Below are 5,231 nucleotides of genomic sequence, written 5' to 3'. Positions count from 1 at the left end.
CAATGTTTCATGCTTCCTAGGATTTCGCCTCAAGAAACCACTAAGTCAATTCTAGAGACTTAAACTTTCATGTCTGCCTAACTTTCCTAAGGAACTAAAAATTTTATGGTACGATTTGCATGATTTATTAAAAATACACTTATGTCATTATTAAGCTAACATAACAATTATTGAAATAATTGAACTTTATTTATACTGAAGTTTAGCATACTTAACAAAATTTTCAATTATTGAACAAAATATATCCTAATCATAACTGAAAGAAAAATTTATTCTAACTGGAAATAATTTCAATTTTTTGGTCCCCCTACTTAAGATGAACAATGTTCTCATTGTTAAAAGTGAATAGATACTATACACTAGGCAAGATTCTAGAAAAGAGGAGGCGAGTCAATTTGACTGCTTAAGCACCAAGCTCTCTCTAGATCCAATCCTAGACATGTATACATTTATTGCCACACTTTGTACTTTGCAACTTGTTCATTTTTATTTATGATTTTCACTTCTTGTTTTATTATGTGAAAAATAAAAATCATAATAGAACCTAATCCTAAAACATTAAATAACCTAGGAAACAAAATGAAATAAAGTAAAGATCCCCCCTTTTTATTTATTTGTAAATCCCTCAGAATTTGACTCATTTTTTTCCTTCCTCGACATTGGAGTCCATGGTTAGAGTATAAAGTCTGGAAATTCAGGTACAAAAATAAACGGGTTATGAAATATATATTTTAAATGCATATCTGATTGAGTCATATTGTATTTTTGAGTATCTTTAGTAATTTTGCTGCTACAACTACGTGTGTTGCAGCATAGCCATTATACCAGATTGTTCACTTCGTGGAATGCTGCTAGATAAAGGGACTCTCAGTGTCGAACTTAGGAAATCTATTAAAGGTGGTTTCAGTTTTGGGCAGGTGGGTGACTAGCTGAGGGTAAGGTTTAGAGTTGAAGACGGTGGTAGTTTTAAGGATAGTTTAGGTGCGGTAGTTTGTGACTATGAATGAAGGTGTTTGGGGTGGTGATTCAAGGAGTTCAGGGGTACAACATTAAGGGGTTAAATGAGATGCACTTTTGGGCTACTTAGGAGTGGTGGTGGAGTAAGGTAAGGGCTATAGGTTTGTGAGGAAAAGGGTTGAATATTTCCCTTCTTAGTAGTGTCTTAAGCCCAATGGCAGCTCCTTTTTGGATCCTAAGCTCCTGTACTAAAAATAAACTAAAAAAAACTCAAAGAAATTAGTGCTTGGGTTAGAAGTTAACCCTTTATTTAACAGAACAAATACTTAAATTATTTGGGCTACTTAGAAAAGTATTTTTTTGAAAAATTGCATTAAATTAAACTCCCAGGAAAGACTAGAGGGGTCACGAATGGTCCCACTTAAGTCCTAATCTCCTGGACAGAGTTTTGATTAATGTAATAAACCAAAGAAAATCTTATCTAAGGCTACCATTTTATTCAAATGAGAAAAAGAACTAAAAATATAAAATAACGATAGAAAAAGTGAAGAGAGCTCCCTCTATTTTATTTAGGACTGTAATTAACCATGGTGGTGTCAAATGACCGTTTGTCATACCAACCATAATCATTTAGGAAGTAATCATATTCTTTCCCATCAAATCTATCCAACATCTTATTAAGGAAAGAAAACTCGTAATGACCTTTCCTGGTGGCCTTGTTTAACTTCCTGTAATTCTTATAAATCTTCCAACCCGTGACTCGAATATGTGAAATAATCCATCCAGTACCCTTCTTATGCCTTTCGAAAATCACAAGTGCCTCTTCTTCTTGATCTTTGGTGAACTCAACTGAAATAATGACAGGAAAATTTGAAGAAAGACCCAAATAGTTATATTTCAAATGAGGATACAAAATCTTCAGTTCCAATTTAGCTGGCTCTTTAATCACCGACTTTGGTTGCGTATACTCTTGAGGTTATAACTCTAATGACTCGAGTGGAACTTTTTGAGTGAATTCCTTTGAATTAGTTTCTAATCAAGCCAAACATTCCTTGTCTTCATCATCACTTGGTGAATCCTCCAGTAGAATATGTTCTAACGGATCATCTAAAGAATTGAGCTCTAATTCTTTAGAATCCAACGATTCCATCTTCGAAATAGCAGAGCAGTATTCAACTATATCTTGGGATTTAGCAGCATTGAATTCATTAAAAGTCACCTCGTCATCAAAGATTTCTTTCAACTGAGTATCATTTTGCTGCTTCTAGAATTGTTGAAGATATGGCAGTGGTGGAATCTTAGCTTTAACCGGACAACTCTTCTGTGGAAATTTTTTTGTATCCGACAAGGGTGTTTGGTAATCAGAACTAATTGGTTTAGATTTTACCTCATCAAGGATCAACGTATCTGACTTTTGTGGAACAGAAGTTTCAACACTCAGTTGAACTTCCCCTTTGTCGTGACCTACAATAGGCTTATCTTCAACCTCGACAGCTTTGGGTTCCCATGTCTTCCCACTTTGTAAAGTGACGGTTTTGCAATGCTCTTTGCCCATGCTTATTAGATTTTCAGTATCACTTGGCCACATACCTTGGGGTCTACTTTTGAACTCATTGGCTTGTTGTCTCACTTGGTTTTCTAAATTCTTCAATGTTGCTGCTTGGCTTTGGATTAGTTCATCATTATTCACTATGTACGCCTTCAGCAAATTCTCAAGATTACTTGAAGATTTAGTTGGTGTGGGTTGTTGCACTTGTTGAGAATATTCTGCCAAATAATTTGGTTGAAATGACATAGAAGAGTCGCTATGGTCCACCTATTGATTACTGCATGGAGAAATTGGATGATTCTGCCATGAAAAGTTGTAATAATGTGGAACATTCCAATTTTTATTTCCCATGTAATATTTTGACTCTTGATTCAATGGAAAATTTTTACAAAAATGGCCATCTCTACAGTATTCACAAAAAATATCCTCAAACTGGTTCAATTGCTGACCTGTTAGATTACTATTGAAACCATTAGCAGTTATGTTCTTAAGCATAGAAGATATAGAGGATACCTGGGCTACCAAAGAAGCAAGTGTGTTCACTTTATGTACTCCTGCTGCTCGTCTTTCTGAGGCTACTTGGTTGGTTGGCCACTAATAGTTATTGCTGGAAATTCTTTCAATAATCCCTTAAGCATCGTTATCAGACTTAGAAAGAAAGGCTCCATTTACTGAAGCATCCATCATCATTCTAGTATGCATATTGAGATCAATATAGAAAGTATTTATTTGAACACAACAAGGAATGCTGTGACGAGGGCACTTTCGTAATAACTCCTTGAATCGCTCCCATGCCTCACATAAAGATTCTTCATCAAGTTGCTAAAATGAAATAATTTCATTTCGTACCTTAGTGGTTAAAGATGGAGGGATATATTTCATTAAGAAACGTTCAACCAACTCTTGCCATGTAGTTATGGAACCGGACGGTAGTGAGTTCAACCACGTTCGTCCTCTATCTCTTAAGAAGTATGGACATAATCTCAGTCTCAAGGCATCCTCGGTCACCCCGACTAGTTTAAATGATTCACTCACTTCCATGAATAGCTAAAGATGAAGATGTGGATCTTCAGTAGGAATCTCACTAAATTGACCCATTTTTGCAACATTTGGAACATGACCGGCTTCAGCTCGAATTGTTGTGCCTCAATTTTGGGTCTCCTACTACTTGGATTGAGCTTGTTGAATAGAGGAATGACATATTATTGAATGGCACAGTTTCTGTCATCGGCAATAATGATCAGATTGTGAGTATTATAAGAGAATGTTCCTCTTGGATTTTGGTTTGGATTTTCAAAATTCATATCTTTGGTCCTTATTTGGTTCTCTTGTCTTCTCCTTTGTTAGAAAGTCCTTTCAATTTCAGGGTTTACGGGGAGTAAGTCAATGATTTGATAAATACTCATAAACACCTGAAACAAACACAAAAAAATGGAATTAAAATTTAACAATTTCACAAATGATGTCTTTTAAAACAGTCCCGGCAACGGCTCCAAAAACTTAGAACAACTGAAATGTACAAGTGTAAACAATCGCAACAAGTAATAAAGTGACAAGTAAATGTCGAGTTATCGTACCCACAAGAACTATGAAAAGAATTATTTATGAATGCAATTTAAAACACTTTGGTGAAGAAAAATATTTTGATTTGAGAAATGATTAAAAACTAGAAAACAAAGTAAAATAAACAAAATAAAATAAAGTTCTAATGCGCGATTTCAAAAGTTGATTTTAATCAAGGTGACATAATTGTGTTAGATTAATTGCATTTCTTAACTTAGAATTATTAAACTTATGTTTATGTTGTTAAGAATAAATTCATGGCAACTCGGTAATTTACTAACTTATGAACATACTTACCTAAAAAAATCCATTCATCTCTTGGTTAAATCTCTATATCAAGTCAACCAAATAAACAAGCTTTAATAGGCAAATGTGTTAATGCACATATATACTTATGAAATTAAAATAATCTTGTAACATCCCAAAAATCAGGGGTTAGTAGAATCAGGTTTGTGAATCGAGAGAGAGTTTTCATGCCTTAATTTTTTTGAAATTTATCTATACATTTTTAGGAAATTAATGAGGTATTGGTTTGTTGGTTAAGTGTTAGTGAAATGCTCCTTAAAACTCAAGTTCTAATCCCTTCTCTTTCACTATTTTTATTATTTTGCAAATTTCACTTAAATCCTAGTATGCGACATGCCTTATTTTTAAAATAAATATTGAAAAATTATTTCAAGAATGAGGAAAAAGCCTAATGGTTAAAAGAAATATGAGAAAGCATGGAAATTAAATGGGGTCCCAAGTTTGAATCCCTTCCCTTGCGAAATAATTAAATTTTACAAAATCCCTGGTTTTTTTAATGTGTGTGCCATCCATACACTTGAACCCTAGGAATAAATATAACTTTTTATTCTATTTTTCAGCCTTTAATTCAAAATTTACCTACCCAAGCTATTCACCCTCTTCCTCTCCTCTTTTCTCTTCAATTTCCTTTCTTTCTCCCATTGTTGTCGTCGCCTACACCTAGTTTTACCATCTCTTTCTTCTTTTTCTTTTTGCCACAAGATTTGTTAACATATTCTCCACCATATTTCTGTCACTTTTTCTCATTAAAATCAGCCCCAAATCTGAAATCTTAAACTCCAAGATCGATCCCGAACATTGCCAAGAAAGTGTCATTGTCGTTTTTTCTCGACTAGCTTGGGTAAGGTCTCTTCTC

At 34.1% G+C, this 5,231-nt stretch overlaps 1 non-coding gene across 1 annotated transcript; it reads left to right on the top strand.

Moving 5' to 3' along the window:
* The first annotated feature begins 3,251 nt into the window (after positions 1 to 3,251).
* Positions 3,252 to 3,358, top strand: LOC128286253 (small nucleolar RNA R71). The gene has a single exon (XR_008276796.1). It is a non-coding gene; the product is annotated as a small nucleolar RNA R71 (small nucleolar RNA).
* The last annotated feature ends 1,873 nt before the right edge of the window (positions 3,359 to 5,231 follow it).

The sequence above is a fragment of the Gossypium arboreum genome, chromosome 12 (genome assembly GCF_025698485.1).
Source record: "Gossypium arboreum isolate Shixiya-1 chromosome 12, ASM2569848v2, whole genome shotgun sequence".
Lineage (NCBI taxonomy): Eukaryota > Viridiplantae > Streptophyta > Magnoliopsida > Malvales > Malvaceae > Gossypium > Gossypium arboreum.
This window is presented reverse-complemented; position numbering and strand designations above follow the sequence as displayed.